General features: G+C 37.4%; 1 protein-coding gene across 3 annotated transcripts in view; it reads left to right on the top strand.

Annotated features, from left to right (window-relative positions):
* Nucleotides 1-25,356, top strand: part of LOC105227806 (probable serine/threonine-protein kinase DDB_G0282963) — a 97,545-nt gene that overhangs the window by 15,156 nt on the left and 57,033 nt on the right. For 2 of the 3 annotated variants that reach the window (XM_049446768.1, XM_049446773.1), the window contains exon 2: nt 5,446-5,502. The exons of the other annotated variant lie outside the window; for it this stretch is intronic. The gene's annotated coding sequence lies outside the window, so the exon portion shown is untranslated. The remainder of the gene's footprint in view (nt 1-5,445; nt 5,503-25,356) is intronic. 3 annotated transcript variants of the gene reach the window in all.

The following is a 25,356-nucleotide window of genomic DNA, read 5'->3' on the forward strand; positions in this document are numbered from 1 at the left end:
AGTCGTAGATAATTTCGTTTATCTGGGAACAAGTATCAACACCAAAGACAACATCAGCTTTAAAATCCAAAGCATAATAATTCTTGCCAACAAGTGCTACTTTGGACTGAATATGAGAAGTAAAGTCCTCTCTCGACGGACAAAGACCAAACTCTACAAGTCCGTCATTATTCGCGTCCTGCTATATGGTGCAGAGGCTGGCTTGGATGATGACAACATCTAATAAGTCGGGTTTACGAGTTTTCGAAAGAAAGGTTCTGCGGAAGATTTATGGTTCTTTGCGCATCGGCAAAGGCGATACCGCAGTCGATAAGCTGGACGACTGCGGCTTCTTGGCTAGGTCATATCGTCAGTATGAATGAAAACACTCCAGCTCAGAAAGTATGCAACGCAGTACTCTCCGGTGGAAGCAGAGGAAGATCTCCACTCCGTTGAAAAAGATCAGGAAAAGAAGGGCCTGGCTACATTTGGAATCTCCAATTAGCGCCAAACAGCGAAGAGGAAGAACGACTGACGCACTGTTGTAAACTCGGCATAAGCGGTGTCTACGCCGATAAAGAAGAAGATGTTTTTACATTCTCAAAGAACGAGAAAAGGCTCTGTAGCGGATTTCGACGACCTAAAAAATATATGTATACTAGTATAATATCATCAGTATTGTGCATGTCCGACTTTCTGTCCGCGAGCTAGTGTATCTGTTTTTGGGATATCGATATGATTTATTGCACACCTGCTTTCTTATCAAGAAGCTGCTCATTTTGTCGGAATAGCCGATATCGGAATACTACAGCATTTGATGAGATATCTTCATGAAATTTGGCATGGGTTATTGCCTAAAGCAATAATGCAATATCCAAAGAATATGTTGAGATCGGATCACTATAGCATATTGCTACTATACGCCCTAAAAGATCGGAACAAAGTGCTTTTGTGGCAAACTTTTTCATTTAGCAATATATTTCCATCAAATTTGACGTGGGTTATTGTACAAGGCAACGGTGTAATCTCCGAAGAAGTTGTTCAGATCGAGTCACTATATCATAAAACTGCCATATATATTGACCAATCAAAGTTCTTGTAATGAATTTTGGTATATGTGAATATATATTATATCTTCGGTGCAACCAAAGCTAATGATTTCTTTTGTTTCTTGTTCATTCATTCATTCAAATCATTTAATTCTATTAAAGATACAAAAAAGAAATTTGTATGCACTCCTGTAAACAGTTATTTAACTCAGCTCATTTCCTAAGTCTATAAAGTTAATTAAATTCTTATTGCTGCGCTAAAATATGCCTCGCTTGCCTTTATCGTTGACTGAGAACTATTGATTTTGTATTTGAGTAATAAAAGGGGTAAAAGTTCAATAAGCAATGATAAATGCAATTATTTATTGCATAAATGGCTTTTTGCTTCGTTATAATAACTTGAGCATAGAGAAGAGCGAGATGAGTGGAACAACTGCAACATCACCTGAGTAAAATATATATATATGTACATATATGTATATGTAAGTGTATTAAGATTGATGTAGTTGAATTAGAAAAGGGTATAATGCGAGTATACACATATGTATATGAGTGTACAAGGGTGCGCCAAACAAAAAATAATATCGAATTTATGGACATTTCATAGTTAAATTATTAATAATAAAAACTAATTTTTGAATTGTAAAAAAATTTCTACAGGTATTTTTAGTGAAAACAGGTTTTTGTACTTGTTATTTATTTGGAAAATTTTGAATACCCACCGACAAAATATAAAATTGAGCTAAAAATTCTATCTTGCAGGGATAAAGTTTTCTATATATAGTTTAAATTTATTTCGTAAATTCGTTATAAACATTTTTGGCTCACCCTATTAACCCATAAATTCGATATTAGCTTATTTTTTTGGCTCACCCTAATGTACACATTTATAATATTCTGCCTTGCGGGGATATTTTTTTCTATATAAAGCTTAAATTTAAGCTATAAATTCGATATTAGCTTTTTTTGGCTCACCCTAATGTATGCAATTATTTGTATTCCACCATATTCACTTCCGTCCAAGTTTGTTGTTTTTTGATCTCTGCATTGAGCTGACAAGGTATTTATGTGACACTTAGCGATGCCAAGAAGACTGCAACTGCAAACAGTGTTGCCATACAATCTTGAAGTTTGTTATTTATGTGCGATTACCCAGTAGGAAAAAATTTAATTTGAACGTTTTTTTGTTTTTTTTTTTATTTTACGTTTTTTTTCTCAGAGTATCTTAATCTAGTATGATGTTCTAAAATATTATTTTAAATATTATATAAATTTTAACAAACATTTTATATAACTGAGCGTAATTATTTTTCCAACCCACCATAATTAGTTGTTGGATATTTATTCACTTTTTGTCTCGCATACTTTTTTTACCGCAATGACTGCATCTGTGGCGTGCATCGTCTCACTGCTTTTATGCGCATACAATGTGACACTTTTGTTGGTGCATTCATGAATACCGCAGCTACATGCCTATGTTTACACTTAAGTACATTTACGCGCTCGCAATTGCGTGTGTATAGATTTCTTGTAGCGCTAACGCTGTCGACAACGTCAAAGTTGGCGGCGCCTTTAATTGCCAAGTCATTGACCCGCTTTTGGCAGATATGTCTATTTTTTCCACACACAATTTTTCTCATGCGTTGAATTTTCATATTTCTGTATACGCGTACGATTATGCATGCCTTCGTCTTGCTTGGGTTTATTTTCGGTTTGTAGCTTAGTTAAATGAATTTTCATATGAACGCAGGTACGCAGGTATTTCATTAGGAAATATTGAAATTTTTATTGGGTATATAGAGAAGCTTGGAGAGCTGGGTCGATTTAGTCATATATTTCTGTCTGCATATTCGCGAATTAGTTTAAACGATACAGCTCTGAAATTTTGCAAACTTCCTTTTCTTGCTAAGATGCTGCTCACTTATTGGAATCACTGATATCGGACCACTATAGCATATAGCTACCATACAAACTGACCGATCAGAATCAAGTCATTGTATGGAAAACTTTTTTATTTGATAAGATATCTTTACGAAATTAGGCATGGATTATAACTTACAGTAGTACTGTATTCTGTGAAGAAACGGTTCAGATCGGACTACTATAGCATATGGCTGTCATACAAACGGAACGACCGAAATCAAAGGCTTGAATGGAAAACTGTTTCATTTGACGAGGTATATTGACGAAATTCGGCATGATCGATTATCTAAGACAATGATGCAATATACAAAGAAATTGTTCAGATCAGATCCCTATAGCATATAGCTGCCAAACAAACTAACCGATCGGAATCAAGTCCTCGTATGGAAAACTTTTTTATTGGACGAGATATCTTTACAAAATTTTACATAAAGCATTAACCAAAGCAATGCTACAATCTCGGAAGAAATTGTCCAGATCGGACTACTATAGCATATAGCTGCCATACAAACTGACCAATCAAGTTCAAGTTAAATATCTTTTTATACTAACTGAACACAATTTTTGTTTTGGGTAACTGCTGTGTAAATGCGAACTTAGGGACAGTTCACATTCACGAAGCAGTTACACATCCAACTCGCCAGTTAGTTCGCGTGGCTGGCTGGCTTTTGGTAAATATTTTACTTCTACATATTTTAATACAGTCGTTAAGCTCGTCAGTGTACCCACCGAAAATACCACAGCCAGCAATAAAACTCCTGCATTGTGCTAAAGATTTTAAGACCAAAATGAATTATGCGCTGCGCCACAAAATGGAAATGAGAATATTTTCTTTGTGGTTGAAAAGTACGAAAATCTACCTTCACCTCTCTGTATTATGTTATTAAATGGTATTTCGTGTTTGTTTTGCCCGAAAATTGTGAAAAATTGAAATTTATGGTAGATAACTTATCTTCAGTTCACTCGCTGCAGTTAAAAATATAAAATTTGTATTAAAATAATTTACTTAATTTTATAGTAAACATTTTGTAATTTTATAGTAAAATATTTAATAAATATAATTGTCACTATTTTTGCTTGAAAATTAAAATATCATCATCACTTGACTTATTAAATCTCGTATAGTGCAATTAATTTCGCATCGCCAGTTAAACACAGTGTACGAACATGAATAAGTTACGTATACGTCATGGCGTGCGAGTGCTGATGGCGCCCGTCAACTTTGCTAATTGCAGCAACAGTCTGGGTGCGCGCGCAATTTTATTAATTTTATCAAATGTCTGCAAAATGATACTGGCATAAATAAATATACACATATACATACATACATACGAAAATGAGTATTATGGTTAATGAACAGATTGCGTCTTAATTTCTCACTAATTATATACATATACTTGTATACATGTATTTGTATTACACATTTAATAAAATGTTGTCTTTAATTGCTTACTTCAATATGAGCGTAACAATTTCAGTGAATTACCCTTAAAACATATATATTTATGGTTGATGTTTAATATGCCAATTTGTTCACGTCCTTATTTAAACTCCCAACAGGCTTATGCTCTCTTAAATATATTATGGGTGTATGTTTATGTATATAAATATTAAATTATGTATGATGAAATGTGCAACAATTTGCTCTTGTTGTTGTCTTTGCCGAAATTCATTGAACGCGGGATGAGTGATCCTAAATTTCTGACATTCTTGTGGTATGTTTCGGGTTGTTGTGGATAAGTGTATACTTTTGGGTATACTGCTTTTGAGAGTAAGTGGAGCACAAGTGATGGAATTCATTGTTAAGAGAAATATTTCCTTAGGGTACATAACATTAACTAATGTAAGAGTTGCTTGCTTGGAGCCTTTTGTTTGAAAATATGGAGAATTGCAATTATTTAAGGGATACCTGATGCCTTAAATATTTTAGAAAACTATTATTCTTGAAAAATTTAGTGAATTTCTTTTATTAATATTTGATATTTATATTTATTTTTATATCCAAAATAAATTTTACGCAATTTTGATGTCTTTAAAAGAAATTATTTTTAATGAAAATTTCTTCAACTTGATGAAAAATAATGATTTTTGTTCTTATTATAGATATTATTTATATTTTATATATTATACTCGTATTTGGGTTTGGCCAGCGCTGGGCCACCATCAAATCGTAATCTTTAAAGAGGGGTCTCTCATACGAGGCTGTTGGGTCCTTTCAGTGTGAATATTTTTTTAAGAGGGGGTGACCAATCCTGGGAAGGGATGATTCGCCTTCAAACAAATGTTTTTTGGCGACCCAGAGGATTCTTGCTCTAAGACCAGAAGTCGTGAGCTGCTTAATCCATATGTAAGAGAATCGTTTCTAGCCATTGCTAAGTGAATGGCAATTTCCTCACTTGCGTAAACTTGTACATATGACTCCATCCTCTTAATTTTACAAATTTATTTCACTTTCAACATGTTCTCACTAATTTTTTCTCTTCTCTCCTTACAGTTGTGCAATTTTCATGCTTAGTGATTGTTATAAAAACAGCAAGGCTCTTCTGAAACGGTAAGGGAAACCTCTCTTTAAAAAGAAAACAATATTGTAAATAAACTTCCAAATTCATAATATAAACATATAAATATATTTGTACATATCCATTTGCCAGAGAAATGTCAACATAATTCAACAGTATTTACAAAATAAAAACGAATTATTGAAAATAAAAGAACTAGTATATTGACTTACAAGGTCACGCTTATAGTAAAACTGAACTAGGTACTCACATATTCTCTGTTTGTATATTTGTCCCTTTACACGTAATTGTTAAGACAGACCGACTGTCTGTGCTGATTTGGCCCTCTCGCACTCCCAACCAATTGCAATGCAACAACTCAAGCAAAAGCTACGAAAGTTACGAAGGTAGTCATGAAAATATTGTTGCCGCACCTTGAAATTTCAAAACAACTGGCATTTAACTAAATGACAGTTGTGGAAAATCGATATATCTGTACGTTTGTCCTATATATGTGTATATATGTATGTATGCATGTGTATGGTTTGAGAGTAAGCAATATGGATTTGATATTTCTTCATTAATTTACTAAATTAATCGATGTTTTCACTCTGTGCCCATCTACAATCTTAGCGTGATAATTGAACATTATTTAAAGTGTAATTAGGTTCACTAATTAAAGTTCCTCTACATACTACTATTAGCAAAACAAAGTAAGACTTTGGTCATAATTATGTATAAAATTCTTAATTTATTCTTCCAAATTTATGTCGCCCCCTCAAAGTAATTTCTCTTGGCAACAGCACACTTGTGACAAGGTTTCTTCCAATCCTCGAGATAGTTGTTAAAGTCAAGCGATCGTTTGAGTTTGTTGAATAGACTGAAGTCACACGGAGCTAAATCAGGCAAATACGGTGGTGGCGGCACGATATTGGTTGAAAGTTAGGCGAAAAACTCACGAAGAATCAATGCAGTATGTGACGGTGCATTATCGCGGTGCAAAAACCAAGACTTGTCGGCCCATAATTCCGGCCTATTTTTTAAGAATAGCTTCGCGCAAACGTCGCATAGCTCACAAATAGTATTCCCTGTTGACAATTTGGCCGATCGGAAGAAATTCACAGTGCACCAACCCTCGATAATCGAGGAAAGCTCTCAACATAACCTTGATTTTTGCTTTGACGAGGTTTTTTCGGTTTCGGCTCACTTTTGCCACGAAACTCGGTCGATTCATCGTCTGTTTCCGGGTCGTAGGGATAGATCCAAGATTCATCGCCAGTAATAACACGTTTCATGACATCCTGGTAGTCGGAAAGCATTGTTTCACAGACGTTAACGCAACGCTGTTTTTCGACAAAATTGAGGGACTCTGACTGTTAATCGTCGATTCTCAAGTAATTCTTAATTCTTTAATTTTATTGACGTGTTGATCATCAGTTTAAGTTGATGGCCGTCCTGGACGTGGTTCGTCGTCAACGCGCTCTCGACCAACTTTGAATAATTTGTGCCAATCAAAAACACTTGCTCGCTACAAACTATTATTACCGAAGGCCTTTCCTAGCATTCTGAACGTTTCAGCACAAGAAATTTGATTCCGCCCACAAAATTTAATGGAACTTTTTTGTTGAATTGTTTCACACATCGTAAAAATCGGAGAATACACTTCATATATTTCAAAAAGACAAGCCTATATTAAAGACTAATGATTATTTTGATGTGACTTTGGGCACAGATGTCACTGAAAGTCATACTAATCCAGAAAAAACTAAGCTCCCGGAGCGTTTGGCGAGTCAGTATCGTTGTTTGGTGCATGGCATTGTCCAGATGGAAATCGTTTTTTCTATTAGCCAAAGCCTGGCACTTGTGGACGATTGCTTGCATCATACAATCCAATTTTTGATAGTATAAGTAGATCCGAATTAAGAGTTTGGCCGTAGCGGAGTGGCTCACAACAGATATTCCCTGCCAATCTCGTCAAACACATAGTAAAACCTTCTTAACCGTCAATCCTGATTTTGCCACCATTTGCGTCGGCTTACTGCTACTCGACCATCGCCACTGTGAAATCTTTAGCTCCTGGGTAATGACTTTCATGACTTTCAGACATGATCACTTCTATTATTTTCGAGATACCTTTGACAATCGGTGCTCCAAAGTCTGACGCATTTTTGACAATAAAATTACCGGAATGGAATCGCGGAATCGACGAAACTAAAATTGTGGATGTTTGGCTGTTACAGAAGAATAAATATTATTCAAATTTTCAGCTACCGGACTTGCCTTTTCGTATTTTTTGAAAAAAAAAAAAATTAAAACTATATCTCTTCGATCACACCTTTGACAAGTGCTTAAAAAATACTTATTCAAGAAACGTCTGAAAACTTTTCTTAGCACAAAATGTTTTTAATAACTATTAGGGATTTCGAAAACTCTTCGGTATCTTTTTAATAGATGTCTACTCGACAGATAAGTCCTTCAATATAGTCTCCAATATTGTTTAAGGAGTCGCCCTCCACTTTTCGGCCGAATACACTATATTATTATCTCGTGTTCTCGCAATCATGTGGTACCGACTTTTTTATATTTGGTATCAAAAATCTTTATTTATCGCTGTCAGCATGTCTCTGCCAGTGCGACCTTAAGAACCAAATGACTAAAGCTTTTTCCCTAATATTTTTGTATTTTCTTATACTCTCCTTTATTGTCTAACTATTTTATAACGGCTCCATATTTGTGACCCCCAGCAAAACGTAAAAAACCCCAAAAAAAAAAAAATAAATTTCACTATAACTTCCTTCCCACCTTCGCACCATACTTTGTCCGCTTTTTCGCATGTTTTCATTTTCGCCTCGCGACACTAATCTGCAGACGCCGCGCCATTTCGACACACATCACCGACAATCGACATCGAGAAGCCAAAAAAGGATGGCGGCACGTTTGTTGTGAAGGCGCTGGCGCTGACGCTGTTGCTGCTACTCTTTTTCTTCATTTTTTCGCATAATAAAATTTCCTAATGTCTGCTGTCGGGGACTTGAACTGTTTGTTCCGCTGCCAAATTGCCGCTCTACTATTTATGTCGGTATACACAACTAGCTGGTATTTTACGGGCTTCATTGCTGCTGTTTTCGTCTTTTTATTTACACTTTTCCGTTTCTCTGTTTTGGTAAACCAATTTCACATCCAATTCATTTTAACATAGTTTGTAGGTGTATTGTATGGTGGTTATTAGGCTGCGCCTGTTCTGCGGTTTGACATTTGCCAATTTTTATTACACATGTCAATTGAGGTCCCTCTACTATGCATCTTCTATTATGATATCTGCCAGATAGTGTTCACTTGTTTCTTTCATTTTCCCATTCTTGGGCTGGTCATTGATTTGCCGGTAAGCGCCTATAAATTTTGCCTACAATCTTGATTACATGTCAGCCAAAATGATAGCGTCTGTGAACGACAAGCTTGGCGCAGACAATAGAATATTTGCTGAAAGCTAGCAGATTGCGAAGATAGCAAACGACAAACGTGTTTGGTGGTCATGAACTATTGTCATTGAGGCGGTACCCTTATCGAATTAATAGTCAATAGGCTTGGCCTAAAATTAAGCAGAAGAAAAGCAAGCTGTTGAGCAGACCAAGCAAAGAAATTTGTATTACGGGTCAATATGATTAGTTTCAGCTTCATTTTGTAATGTTGAACTGAAATTTTGTACAAGTTCTTTACTCCTCAAGAAGCAACAATCATTGATAGCAGGATATAGATTTCATAACAACTGACCAAATCTAAACAATCGCTTGTGTGGTCAATTTATTTAACAAGACATCTCCTTTTCACTATATACCACTGGTGGTAAGTCTAGTAAATATCAGTTCCATCTTTGTCTGTGGTCTTACCAAAGTCTATTGTATACAAGTTTACCCCTTACTATTTTCGTAATAATTTACTAAAATATACTGAACATAAATGTGTTAGATGGTGAAGGGTGATCCATTTCAAGGTTCCCTACTATTTTAAGGAAAAAAACACCGAAACTTAAAATTTAATGGGGAAATGTTTTTTATCTTTCGAAAGAATATTCTTTAGCATTTATTTTTTGAAGATTATCTCTTTCAGATGTTGGCTGTGGCTACGACCTCAGATGGTCCAACCGTTGAGTCCAATTTTCGATGATTCGTTGGAGCATTTCGACAGGTAACTGGCGAATGACACGCGTCATCGAAGCGGGATTGTCCGCATAGACTACCCAAAACGTGAAATTATCTGCTGACCGAAGTGGCCTCAATAAATCCATTAATTGATGTGATGTTTGGCGCCGTCTTGTTGAAACCAAATTTCGACGCGAGCTTCAATTTCAGGCATTAAATAGTCGGTTATCATGATGCAATATCTGTTTCCATTGTCAGTTACGTTCTCACCGGCATCATTTTGGAAGAAATACTTGTATGGACCAATGATTCCACTGGTCCACAAACCTTACCAAACCATCGCTTTTTCTGAATGAAATGGCAGCTCTTGAATCTCTTCAGGTTTATCTTCGTCCCAAATGCGGCAAGTTCGCTTGTTCACATATCCATTGAGCCAGGAATCGGCCTCTTCTCTGAACAAATGTTGGTTTGAAAACGTAGCACCTTCTTAGAACTTTTCAAGAGCCAATAAAGCGAAACGATGTCGCTTGAGAGGGTCGAACGGCTTCAGTTCTTGCACAAGCTGTAAATTCTACGCTTCCAATTTAATAACTCGATGTAAAATGCGCCAAGTCCTTCTATAAGGCAGTCCGAGTTGCTGCAAACGGTGCCGAACAAACACGGTTTTTGTGTACACTCTCAGCTACGGCTGCTATAATATCTTCAAGGCATGCTGGACATGGTGCATTCGGTCGAATATTATCCAATAATTAATGCTACTATTAAGTCGACTTCATTATTTGTACATTCTAAAATGTAACGCTCTTACTAAGCTCTTTGTAATTGCTACAATTATGAAATTACAAACTTTAAAAAGTGGCGAATCGAACAAAGAACTGGTATAAATGCGACAAACAGGCTTAATTAGTTCGAAATAGACTAGCAAGCAGTTATACCACATTAAGAAGGTATCAATCGACCGTGCAGTGCATTTAACTGGCTTGATTTGCTTTGTTATTGCTTTCTTAAGTAAAATATTTTACAAAAGAACTCAGCTCAAATGTAGTGAGCCGAGAAAGTAAGAGATGTGTTGGTTGATTCAGCCTCATGACATATACCGGAAACCTTTGATCTCACACGCTACATTAAATGCAAATCGACAATTAAAGTTGATTGTAATTAAATCACAGCTGCAAATGCTTGTACTCAATCAAGCGTTAACTAAATAAAAAACTAATCTTTTACGGCAGGTATTAGATCTTAATCGATGCTGCTGCAGTGACAACTGCAATGCTATTCAAGCGACAAACCGGCCGACAAACGCTAGCAAATTTCATTTCTACTTATACTGCCAATAATTGAATTGAGGCTACTTTGATGCAATTGCAGCCGGCTGAGAGGTAAATTAGATGAGCGGCAAAGAGTGAGGATGTATGAGTATAGCCGCCGAACTAACGTAGACTCATGTCTCCACTAATGACTATGGAAATGGCAATTAAATGAAACTAAATACCAGTGATGCATTCTGACTTAAGCAGCCGATCAGTTAATGTCACTACTGGCCACCCACCGCTGAATGCAGCTATTGTTGACTGTGTAAACATTAGGGTGGGTTTAGTGAGGGTTTTTAAAAATTGATTTTTTTTTGTGAGAGTGACCAATTAATTGACTGATTTCGTACCGGAGATAATAAATCAAATAATTTAGTGTTTTGCGTCAAAACGAGATTTTCTTTTCAAATTTTGGTTTGCGGAGTTGTTGGTTTATGTCTAGACTAGTCCATGTATCGACGATATCAAATAACCGTCCTTGACTACTTCTAGTGCTATCAGGTGACATATAGCGTTCCCATTGGTTACTATAAAACATCGAAACCTCTCGCTTATTTCAAGTTTTGCTCATGAAAGTTTTGATTTTCAATCTAGTGTGTACTTAGCCTAAATCAAAGGCAAAAATACCTAAAGGCTCTATAGAATCGGATTAACTTTTCCTATTGTATGTTGATGTCTTGTTGTTGTAACGGTTATATAGTCCGCGTTAGGGTGGTAAGCTTTAGAACGTGCTGTTTCGACGGAGTTGGATCATAGGGAGAAGGGTGTCAAATGTGTAGAGTTACCTGGGCAGGCAAAGAAATGGTTCGTGTCATGCAGGGACTCATTACATAGTAGTCATGTATTTGATATGTCGGGGTCGATTCTGGATAAGTAAGAGTTTAACCTGCTACAGTATCCAGAACGAAGCTGCGTTAGGGTCACTCTCGATGCTGGCGATATCTCGAGTTCATCGTCTGCATAATGAATTTTAGGGCTATTTAAAGCTCAACTCTAGTTTCAGGTTATCAAATCACCGTAGCGTCTTTCAAGCGGAAGTGGTTGCCTTCAAGGAGCAGTAGATGTACTAGACTTAATTCCAGTTTCCGTCAGAGAAGTGTGCATTTATAACCGAGCGAACATATTTTCCCTAATTTCATCCGACTGAAGGCGAGTCGGTCTTCTAATGTCTTCTTGCGATCTATCGTTGGACCTGTCGATCTGCAGTGAGCTCAAGAAGCGCTGCTCAACAATCAAAATAAGTGCGACTGCGAGATCTTTCGAGATCGAATATTTGTCCAGGTGAGATCCACTGATTTTGGATCAACCAAGGCGTCACCGAAGGCATTCTTTGGAATAGCTTTGAGAGCCGAGGTGCATGCTGCATGGATCCCCTCTGCCGGCGTGTGCCACTCGGAAGAGAGCCGTCACAATTTCATGAACCACATATTTTGATAAATTTAACATCTGGGAAATTGAACGAATACTTAGTCGACGGCCTGAGTTCAAAACTTTGCGCTCACGAGTCACATTGTCGGCGTTTGTCGAAGTCTCCCAGCATGGTCTTCATCAGCGACCTCTTCCCAGTCCTCCAAAAAGGTCTGGTGCCACCGAAACACACCACTTCTTGCTAAAGCAACATCTGGGTAAGCCTGCTTGATCATATCAAACGTCTCTGTCGCAGATTTACCGAGTTTCACACGTATATCTGCTCTAACGAACGTTGCATTTTCGGTTTGCAACACTCACAGAAACAAGTCTGGCGAAAATGTTTGTTCTGACTCTCCAGGTGCTCGGAGACAACTGACCAGCCGCTCGTTCGTTAGCTAGGAACGCCCTCTACCGAATCCAGTCGGTGCGCACACGCTCCGAAGTACAGTCGCGGCGGAAGAAAATCAGTCCTATTACTTTCCGGACAAACCCTGTATGTATCTTTATTTGGAAAGTGGTATTTTTGGCTATACCCGAGCATACCAGATTTTTCTTTTAGTAATACCAAATATTTCCACATAGTTTTGAGAAATTTCTTGAGGTGATGTGAGAACCACGCTCTCTTCGAAATCATTTTGGTACAGTTACTAAGCTAAAAATGGAGCTCTTAAGTGCTTTAGAGATATAGCAATCTACTCACAATTATGTATTATCATGGTGAGTCGCTAACTATAGGTCTCATTCGATTCATTACAGTATTATTTGTAGACATTCCCTGTATTGTTATCTTAGTCCCACTAAGCTTTGTATCATCGGTAATGCCCTTCATGCAAAGCTCGCTTTTGAGGCTTTTGTTACTAAGCTACGCTAAAGCTTAGTTTCCATGCTCTGTGCAAATTTTATAAAACCAATAATTGCCGTTGTGCAAAACAAATAAAAATTTAAAATAATAATCGCCCACCCTCATTGTCATCGATGACATTGGTTGTGTTGACGCTGAAGCTTAAGCTGTGTAAGCTGCACGCTGCCGTCGTCGCAAGCACTGCAGCATTTTAAATGCCACATATTTGTGTTTGTTTATTTGCCAACTGCCATTTGCAGTACTTCCACTACGTATTTATGGTATTACTGTTGTTGTTGCTGTTGCTATTGTTGTCGTCACTATACGCGTGTCATATTGCCCCATTTGCGCCGACTGCGGTTTCCCATTGTGGCAGTTTGCGCTATTTGAGCGCGTTTTTCGCAACTGTGTACATTCGCTCAAGTATTCACACTGGCATTTAAGTACTCACTGCCTTACATAATGCACTCACTCGCGTATTATATACTATACTCTCTTACTGTATGCATGTGTGTATTCGTATATGTGCTTGTAGAATTAAATGACCAACACGGCGTATGAGTACTTAATTTTTTTTTGAACAATCGATTTTTTTGTTGTTGTTCACAACTTTTTTGTGCCTCAAACGTTCGCCCGTTAAGCGCTAAGTAATTATAATTTCTCTAAATTGCGGAAGCAGTGCACCATATAATTTGCACTGAAATTGCTTTTTCCCTTTTCTGAGCAAAAGGTAAGAACAGCAAAGCTTACGAAACGGTCAACTTAAAGTAAACGCTTGTGTGCGAGTGAATTTTGAACTTTAAAGTCGAGCAGCAACGTACAGTTTTAGAAGTGCACGTTGCAGTAAATTTAATTTAGACACGCAAATGTAACTGTTTTACGAGGAGGTGCCCTGCAGCACCTCACTGGTGTTGCTTCAAAGTTTCTAGTTGGCGCACAAAGATTTATTACGTCCATCTAACCGCACATATGTATATGTATGTACATAAGCGCATATGTAAGTATATAACCGCAAACTCATATATAAATATAGAAAATTATATTTTATTATTTTTGCACATTTCGTGCAAAAAAGTCAAAAGCTTAGCATTTTTTGGAGGAAGAGAAAATTCACCACAAAATAAATTCACATAAAAGGTAATAGGGCAACACGCAAAGCCGCACGTAGCATTTTATGCAGGTGTTTGTAAAGAATGCAATTCATGCTTTAAACCTAAGAAGGCAGGTGCCCTAAGCCGGATATCATGCGCACAGTGGCAATTTTCTCTACATGCCCCTGCATTAATGCCTCACATGCTACATATTGCTCAGGAAATGAAAATGAAACCCCACAAAAAAGACTTATTTTCATCATTTCTTAAATTCATTCGCAGAATTTGGTGGCAAATCGAAAAAGTAGTTAAAGCTAAGTTCCACTACTTTTAGTTTTTCAATCCTACCTATACAGTAGCCTAGCCAGTAACACTAATATTTCATGAGTGAAATGTAGCGGTCCACTTGAAAAATGTTCATTACAGGCCTTAGTCAAACATTGAGAGTTAGTAACATTTTTTTATGTATTAAATACAATTTCGTTGAAATCTAAAAACTTGCAAATTAGTTGGGAAACTGTTATCAACTTACAATTAGTTACTTTTAAAACTAGTTACTTCGCAACTAGTTATTTTTGAAATGAGTTACTTTTGAAACTCGTTACCTTGCTACTAGTTTCTTTTGAGACTGCTTACTTTGGGACTAGTTACTTTTGGACCAGTTGCATTGAGACCAGTTACTTTGAAATATGTTACTTTTGGAACTAATTACTTTTAAAACTACTTACTTCTAAAAATTAATTACTTTTAAAAATTATTTAGCAGTTTTTTGCATAATCGTCAAGATTTGTTTTGCTTTCAATGGATTTAAAAACATTTATGTCGTATAATTTTCCTCTTTTGCTTCCTCTTCGTAGCTCTACAGCAAATTGTTTACACTGGCTTAACTGCTTATTTAGCTGTCCGGAAAGTAATAGGGCTGAGTCGATTAAAAAAAATTTATTGAACCAATCGTTGTAATTCTTTAAAAACTTAAAAAAAAGGCTCCTTCTGCGTCGATGCAGCGCTGCCAGCGCGATTTTTAAGCATTGAAGGCGTCACGGAAGGCATTTTCCGGAATAGCCTTGAGAGCCGAGGTGCATGCTGCTTGGATAACCTCTGTCTCAAAATGCTTGCCTTTCATCAGTCTTTTAAGCCAAGGAGATAAAAAAAAAATCCGGGGTGGCCACATCTGTGCTGTGGGGTGGCTGCCGAAGCGTTGGAATGCCGGCCTGGGTTAGATATCTGTTCACAAGAAAGGCGGTTTGAGTCGGGTCGTTGTCGTGGTGCAACTTCCAATCGGCTGCGATGTCTTGTCGGACCCGATTGACCCTTCGTTTAAGTCTCTTAAGGATTTCCACGTAAAGCTTGGCGTTGTCGGCTTGTCCAGGAAGAACAAAGTAATGATGGACGATACCTTTAATGTCAAAAAAGACAACGAGCATCGTTTTCATTTGCTCATTCCTTATCAGCGACCTCTTCCCGGCCATCCAAAAGGCCTGACGCCACCACAACACACTACTTCTTGCTAAAGCAACAGCTGGGTAGGCCTGCTTGATCATATACAACGTCTCTGTCGCAGATTTACCGAGTTTCACACAGAATTTAATCGTGTACCTCTGCTCTAATAAACGCAGCATTTTCGGTGCAACTTTCACAGAAACATGTCGCGCGAAAATGTTTGTTCTGATACTCTAGGTGCTCGGCAACAAGTGACCAGCCACTCGTTCGTTAGCTAGGAACGACCTTTACCGAATCCAGTCGGTGCGCACACGTTCTGAAGTACAATTGCGGCGGAAGAAAATCAATCCTATTACTTTCCGGACAAACCCTGTAGGTGACTAGTTAGCAACTATCTATCAGTTAAGTTCTGGTTAACCTTACCGAAAGAATGAGTTTCCTAAGTGCCTTAAGAGTAGAGTAACCCCAATGAAAACTAGGAATATATTCGAGAGTTAAAGCTCTGAATGTTTTCAATAGGTCTACTATTCCAAGCTTATGTATGTCACTTGGCTTATCTCTATTTATTCATATTGCAAGTAACCCATTATTACAGAAAAATTATATAATTCTATCTAAAAGTTCTAGAATCCTCCGCCATTTTAATCTAAACTTCACGGAAGGAACATCAAGACATTTTATCCACTATTCTGCGATTTGTAACTCACTGTGCGAAATTTCACAAATTCATATATACGTACTTATGTATGCATGTTTATATGTATTTAAATATTTCTCCTTTTGCACAATCAATCCTTCCAGCAGTGAGTTTAGCATACTAACCGTAGTTACGTAACTTAAGTAATATCCGTTTACTGTGTGTTGCGCGGCTAACCAAGAAAACACGTACATTTTCATATCGTATTTAGATTATTTTGCATTTTGTGTATAAAATAGGTGTACACTATTATTTGCTATATACCTTGACCCAATAAAGGTTATTTACATTGCACCCATATCGAAATGGCAAGGAGTGGCAAATATTTACGTACTCATTCATATATAGTACTGTTTATTATTCCGACACCTTCTTACATGTGAAGGCAAACTGAGCCACCCATCAAGTGGCTTTGTTCGTGTAACTGACACCCTGTTTACAAATTCGATAGCAAGTAGAAATCACTGGTATAAGTTTAGATAAGGAGCTAGAAAATCAAAAAGTTGAAAGTGATAAATCCAGTATTGAGCAAACTGATTTAATTTTTTTTAATAATTTCTTGTTATATATCTGCCATTCCTCCTTAATCCATACTACGAGGTTAAGAGAATTCCTTATAATAGATCGAATGTACCGCTCTTATATAGACAGTGCGGTTTTCACAATGTCCCATACGATCCATGGCATTCGAGAACGACGGAAAATATGATTTTATAGCAACAAAATTAAGATTTAGTTTTAATTTACTTTATTTTGCCTTTTCTACTGAGAACGTTTTGACTTACAAACGCTATTTGTGTTGTTAATAGTAACATAAAATATTCTCTTCGGCCTAAAAATGGAATTAAATCGCAAAATTTTTTCCTCTACAACTTTCGGCGTGCATAAACTGAAAAACAGTGCATTGATGAACTTAATTAAATTTTTGACAACAAATCGCCATCAAGGACCAGTGTTTATTGATCGTATGGTGAATTCAATCGAGCTCGTAGATCACTCCAAGGCAAATTTCGTAAAGATCGTCCAAAATCAGTTATTGTTCCTCGAAACAATTTCCATATGCACTTTTTGGGATGGCCATCAACTCCTTCAACGAATTTAGTTTAATCTATTCGATCGACTGAAACCGGGTTCCACGGAGCGGCAATTTCAGTTTTGGGAACAAGAAAAAATCACACGAAGTCAAATCTGTTGAAAACGGTGGCTGATCGATGATATTCATTGTCTTTCTGGCTTTAAATTCGGTCACAATCGTGACTTGATGCGATGGTGTATTATCATCATGTAAAATTCATGAATGGTTCTTCAACAACTTCTGGCCGATGGAGGAATGTTCGGCGGATGTTCTCACGCAACGCCTCAATACGGCCAAAGAGAACTATTTAGTGACCGTTTGTCTCTACGGAATAAATTCATGATGCACCAAACCACGAGTATCGAAGACAAAAATGAGCCTCACTTTGATTTTTGAGTGGTTGTGGCGTGGTTTCGGCTCTTTTTTTTCTATTTATTCCAATGAAACTCATAAACCCATGTTCTCATCGACAGTTATAATACTCTCCATGAATGTGGGATCGGAATTCGTTCGATCAAGCCTGGCCAAAGTGAACTACTTATTTTTCTTTTTGAAAAAATTCAGCTTTATCGGGATGAGTCGGGTAAGAACGTGTTTCATTCCCAAAATATCCACCAAAATTATTCGAACAGACCCGTGAGAGATGTCGAGCGCACCTTCCATCTCTGTAACACTTGTCTGATGATTTTCAAGCATCATATCTTTCACTTTTTTAATATTTTCATCAGCTGAAGAAGTCGAAACTTGTCCAGAACGAGGCATGTCGTTAGCAATCTCTCGACCGTCTTTGAACCACTCGTAGGCTTGTGTTTTCGGTAAAACTGAATCACCTTGTGTCTTTTTCAACATTCGCAATGATTCCGCGCACCTACTCTTATTTATTTTTTAATTAAATTTTGCTTTATTTTTTATAAAATTTAATTAAAATTTCTCCCCAAAACCCACACACATACAACCCCTTTCATAGTCCGCTTTATTATTATGATTTCAGCCTACAGCAAGTGTTGCTGCTGTTGTTATTGTTGACACTTACTGCGCAATTCTTCAGCAAGTACTTATTTGTTCTCTTCCTGTTATTTTACCATTTTTCCCCATTGTCCATGGTTGAATTGATGGCCGCCCGCCGCAAAAAGTCAAACCAAAGTGACGCAAGTGTCCTCCTCCGTTTTGTTGCGAAGTGCCGTTCCTGTTGCTTGGACAAGCAGCGCAATAAATGCAAACTCAGTGTTGCATTTTTTGCACATCCTTTCATTTCCACCGCCACAGCCTCGCTTCGCGTTGTCTAATTGACGCGCTCGCTTACTATTTGTGCGGAAAATTTATTTTTAATACTTTTACGCAATCCGCGTCGACAGCCGATACCCGTCTCACCCCATACGTACTTGCCGAACTTGCTGCTCTTTGCACTTTTTGCTTTGTGTATCACATTTCAGCGCACACCGGCTGTCACTGCCGCCACTCCGCCGCCCCTCGTCATAATAGAAAAGTGATTTTTAATGTCACCCATCAAGTTTTGCTTGCGTTTTTGCACGCTGCAGCGCCAGTATAATTAAAAATGCAAAAAACAAGAAAATGAAAGCGAAAGCTAAAAATAAATTTCTATACAAAATAAACAAAAATGCGCAAAGCTAAGCGTTGTAAGGCAGAATACGGTAAATAAAGTAAACAAGAAGTGCAAAGTGAAACCCTTGTGTGTGCAACTTGCAACCTTTTTTTTCGATTTGTCCACCTTTTTAACCGTTTTTTCATCCGCTGGACCGTTGTTTGATGTTGCCACACAACCTCCGCTTGACTGTTGGTTTCCGTAAGTGTTTACTTAGTCCTAAGTTTACTTAGAGTTTGACGAGTATTTGTTGGGTCGCGTAATTTAGCGGACGTTACGCGCTTTTGCAGTATTATGTTGCGGCTCTGAACATTGTTATCAACACCAAAGTTTTTACCGTTTGCTAATTGTTGTACTTATCTAATTTAAAGTTGGGTTTCATTACAACACTCTGCGCTCTTTCCTCTTGTTTAGTGGAGAACGTGGAAGACAATGTGATCGAACATGTGTTTTGGACGGCATAAGGCAAGTGTTTGGGATTTAGCTGTACTGCTGATAAAGAGACAAAATCTAATTGAAGTCATGGAAGAATGATTGATCAAACACCAAGTCATGGCATTATCTTAGGATATCTTCTTCTTCTTTACTTGCGAAGACACCACTTACGCGATTTTAGCCGAGTTAGCAACAGCGCTTCCGTCGTTTCTGCTTTTCGTTATTTAGCGCCAATTCGAGATACCAAGTGCAGCCAGGTCCTTCTCGAAAACCTTGAACGCAGGAGTGTGCTTTTCCATCCAGACAATATGACCTATCCAGGGTAGCCGCTGTCTCTTAGTTTGCAGAACTTTGTCATGGTCGTCGTAAATGTCGTACAGCTCATCGTTCCATTGACAAGAGATACTCACCTTTGCCAATGCACTAGGGACCAAAAATCTTGCGTTAAACCTTTCTCTTGAACACTCCTAAGGCCGACTCATCAGATGATGTTATTGTTCATGCCTCCTTTTCGGCCAAACTCTTTTTTCTGCATTTGTGTCTTGCTTCCCTCTTCAGCTTTCGGTATCAACCCATTCCACACCTGTTCTTTTGCATTTTTCGAAAACTAATAATTTTGTTTGCGGCTGTACGTAAGGGGCTTGAAATGCCCTCCCACAGTTCCCTTTTACCGAGTTGCTGATACGTGCTCTCAGAAAGCAGGAATGCAAGTCGAGTAGAAAATCGTTCGGCTGTATGTTGTGACTGCAGCTTCTCGATGTCGAACCTTCCATGTGTTTGTTGACGTGCGTTTTTTGCTGCACAGAGGGAAGTGCGTATCTTGACTACAACAAGACAGTGTCCGACCTCGAAGCGAACGCACGTCTTCCCTCTATCATAACATGATCGATCGGGTTGGTGGCTTTTCGATCCGGAGACAGCCAGGTAGCTTGGTGAATTTTTCTTTGCTGGAATTTAGTACTCCAGATAACCATATTTCGCTCGATCCAGCTCAACCTTTTTGGCGATGTTTAATCATGAAAGCTGAATTTAACGCCTAGTTACCTTCTTACCCTACCCACTCTGGCGTTAAAGTCGCCAAGCACGGTTTTTTCATCGTGGCGGCGGAGCTCTCATAGCACTCATAAAAGACATCAGATGGTGATTAGATGTTCATCCACCGCGGAGAATGCCAGGAATCGGCGACGGAGTCTCTCTCCCAACGTGAATCCCACACCGAATTTGTGTTCCTTTATATGACCACTGTAGTAAACGCCACAGGGATCTTCTCAGTCTTTGTCCCGTCTATCGCACTTCTTGGATAGCGATGATGTCAGCCTTTACTATTACGAGGACATCAACCAGCTGGGCAGCGTCACCTTTCCATTTAAGGGACTGGACATTCCAGGTACATACCCTCAAATCGTAATCCTTAATACGTTTGCCGAGGTCGTCATCAAAAGGGGGGTCTCTCGTCTGAGGCTGTTGAATCCTTTTCATTGGGATGTTACGGGTCCCAAACCCAGCGCACAATCGTGGAGAGGTGTGATTCTCCTTCTCACTTTAGCTCCCCTTTAAACGGATGTTTTTTGGCTACTCAGAGGATACTTGTTCTAAGACCGGAAGTCGTGAGCTGCTTGAGCCATATGTAAAAGAATAATTTCTGGCCACTCTCAAGTGAATGGCGCTCAGAGAAGTTACCTCACTTGCGTGAACTTTTACACATGACTTTGTCCTCCAATAAAACATATAGGTATATTTAAATGATCAGCATTACGTTATAACCGGGTCGTTTTAGCCATGTTCGTCTGTCTGTCCCCCAACCTGTATATATGGGGACTAGCCCCTCAGTTTTTGAGATAACTATCTGAAATCTTGCACACGTCCTTTACTTCGAAGAATCGCCAATATGAGACCGCTATAGCATATAAGAGTCTCCGGCCTATAGAGCTGCCATATAAACTGACTCATTCTTATGGGAAAACTATTTTATTTGTCGGAATATCTTCATGAAATTATGGCATAGATTATTGCCCAAGCCAAAGCTACAAGGCATTTATCAGATAGGGCTACTATAGCATATAACTGCCATATAAACTGACCGATCAAAGTCAAGATACATTTCCTTTATTTTATTTAAGACTTACTTGTAAGTATTTAACGGAATTTTTCTTTGAAATAAGTAAAATTCCAGACAAAGCTTAAGCCTTGTTACGATTAATGATAGTAAAGGCCTGCCTAGTTGGTTTCAAAACGATTGGTTTCCTGGGTTTGATATAATTTATATTTTTTTCTAAGAGCTGCCACCGAATGCTCAAATGTTGAGAATATTTTCAAATCCATTAAAAATTCACTTACAAACTAGAATTATTTTCCTAAAAGCTATTATCCATTCGTCTAAGTAAGTGGAAAATTCCCACTTATTCGAAAAAGTGCCTCTTGGCAAAAATATTAAATCAATTTGCATAAATAAGTAACTACTAATTGCCAGTGTGACTGAATTATAACAATGTTTGCACTTCGTTGGTGTGTGTGTTGGAAAAAAGTATTTAAGCAGTGCCTTTTAATTGCCTCGCAAGCGATTTACATTCTCCTCTCACTGCTATGTATAAATACATTTAAGTTTATATGTATGTATATATGTATGTATGTATATATGTAAATGCACACGTGCTTGTTTACCTTTTTTATTTTTTGTTGCCATCTTTTTTATTGTTTTAGTTTTTTTTTCGCTTTGTCACTTCCCTTTAGCTTATAAATAAATTGCTTCAAATGTGCATATTCGTGTTCTATTAGATTTTTCATACACACATACATATGTACATACACAACATACATTTGATTTCGACAAATACAGTTTTGACGCTACACTCGGTCGCCCATTGATCGCAGCGCGTTAGCTGGCGCTGCAAGCGTTGAAGCGATATTCGCTTTGCTCAGTGTTTTTGCTAATTTTTTGTCGACCAGTCAGTCGCAACGGTTTGCGCGAGAAAATGCTAATACGAGAACACACGAACATATACTCAGGTGTGTGTGATTGTAGTTGCTGTGTACATACCCTATTATGCCAAGCGACAAACTGACAAACAGGCCCACAATTGTCAAACGCGTATTTCAAGGTCGCGCGTCATCGCCGCAAAAAATGGGAGGAAGCGCCGAAATAAAAAAAAATAAATAAATACTTATATGGAGAAACAAAAGGTGAAAAGCAATAAAAGCAAATATAATATGTCATCGAACGGTCTGTAGAAATGTGTATACAGTTACTCTCAAAAGTTGACATAAAAGAAGAAATATGGAAATTTTTTTATTATGTAATGTTACTGCCATAAGTACTATAAGTTAATCACAGACTGAAAGTTCAAAATTGTTTTTATAACCACTTTAAGGGGTTACACGGGTTTCCTCGGTTAAAAAACAGCCTTTTTTCAACATCTTTTCTCATATAAAAAATGAGATATTTTATTAGAATTTTTTATTGGTACAAAAACACATTATTAACAAAGAAATTCTGAAATTTTTGGAAAAAAAATATTTTAAACTCGGCCATTGTGACGACATTTCCGTTGACCACTCGGAAAAAAGATTCACCCGCGTTGGCAGGATAACTACTTACAGGATAAAATTAAAAAATATGTGTGTTTTAGTTAAAACCTTAACTTAGAATTTGGGCTAAGGGAAAAAACTGAAAATTGGATTTTAGGCAGACATTTTTACAAAAAAATTAAAATTTCAGTGAACTTTTCACAACCTTTTTTTCAAATTGTTGTAATCGAAAAAGGAAATTCTTCGTTCAAGTCTTTAAGAATTGTATCTCAAAGACATGTGCAAAATTTCATGAAGATCAGTTGAGTAGTTCTCAAAAAATCTTGCCAATCGACTTCAAAAACACAGTTTCGAGAAAAACGAGTTTAAAGACGGCGCACTTAGCTTAGCTAGCCTTAAGCGCACAAGTTCTCAAGGCTGTATCTCCGAAACTATTACTTGGATCAATTTGAAAACAAACAAAAGGACAATATTCAAAAGGTGTTGTAGAATTTAATAAACAAAATTATTTTGAAACCCTTAAATCCATGTAACCCCTTAATGAGATATACTATAGCCTTGGGATTCAGCTGGGTTAACAGGAGAGAGCACACCTGACCATGTCACCGTTCATTCCTCAACCTTCAATCAATGTAATGAATCTAATGAGAGATACTATTTTTCTAATGTATTGAGTTCAATTTAAGATAACTTTGTGGTTGATTTCACATGCTTCGAAAACAGCGCTCAAACATGGAAAACAAGTGGCGAATCGAACACTGCTTGTAATGCATTTTTGCGAGTTCATATTTCCTTTTGTCACTATCCAGCATTAGCTATATTTTCTGTTAGCATATTTTATATTTATTACTGTACTTGTTTATTTTTATGAGCGACTGTGTACCCGTTTTTGTAGAGCAGTGTATTTTCTACAAAATCTAGGAAACGAGCTATTTTATCAAGTAGTTGGAAGCGAAATTTGATTTTTTCTATCCAATAATAGGGGAAAAATAAAAAAAACTGTAAGACGGAGGAACTTCCAGTTACAATTAAGAGCTCGTACTTAGAGAGATTTTCTTAGAGGTGTCTATGAATCTAGTTTTCAGAGAACCATCTGGAAAAATTTCTATTATTTTTAACCCACCTTAATGTATTAATATTAGTTTAAAAATGTCGAATTTCGATATATATATTGGGTTGTCAAAAGAGTCTTGCGGTATTTTTATTGATTTTTATTGAAATTGAAATGAATTTTTGATGACTCATGCCCAGCTCTTGACCGATGCTACGGCTGCTACTATGCCGGTCTCTTTCGACCAATTCAGCGATTTTATCGCAATTTTCGACGACAGGCCTTCCGGAGCGTGGCGCATCTTCGACCACCTCTACACCAGAACGAAAACGTTGAAACCATTGTTGTGCGGTGGAAATGGAAACTGTATCGGGTCCATAAACTGCACAAATTTTATTGGCGGCTTGAGATGCATTTTTGCCTTTATCGTAGTAGTACTGTAAAATATGCCGTATTTTCTCTTTATTTTGCTCCATGTTTGCGACGCTATAACTCACGAACGACTTAAAGAAACGACAATCAATCAAACACGTGTTAGAACATGAAATGAGCTTTCCAAAAAGGTATAGCATGACCCGATGCGATAAAACTAGAACTACGCGCTTTCAGCGCCAACTAGCGAAAATACCGCAAGACCTTTTTGACAACCCAATATTAGTTTAAAAATGTCGAATTTGCGATAGATTTGTATGTATATATTGGACCAGCCAGATCCATATAGTATGTTTGTATGTATTGCCAATTATTTGCAGTTGTCTATCTTTCCTAGGCCTTTACTTTTTATTGTACAATTGTCACTAATTGACAATGTAAATAAACATGCTTTTGTTTTGCCCGATCTATGGGAGGCAAGCGCGCTTATTTTGTTTTTCCCCCAATCCATGGGTATTAATTTTGAAACTATGTGTATAAATGTATTGTGTATATGCTTTTTCTGCATGTATCACCATTTTTCCAATTGTAGTACTATTTATACCCTGAACAGGGTATATTAAGTTTGCCACTAAATTTGTAAAAAGAAAAATGTCGGAGAATATAATATATGTATGTATGAATATATAAATATCGGTATGACGAGCTGAGCGGAGCGGAGCATTTGTCGAAACCGCTGATATCGAACCACTATAGTATATAGTTGCCATATAAATTGGCCGATGAAAATCAAGTTTTTATCATCTTTGGATGTCAGAAGGGTATTATAGTTTTGATACAACCGAAGTTAACGTTTTTCACATTTTTTCTTTAATTTATTTTTTTCCACATGAATACTCACTGCGATTGATTGATTTT

The sequence above is a fragment of the Bactrocera dorsalis genome, chromosome 1, assembly GCF_023373825.1.
Source record: "Bactrocera dorsalis isolate Fly_Bdor chromosome 1, ASM2337382v1, whole genome shotgun sequence".
Taxonomy (NCBI): Eukaryota; Metazoa; Arthropoda; class Insecta; order Diptera; family Tephritidae; genus Bactrocera; species Bactrocera dorsalis.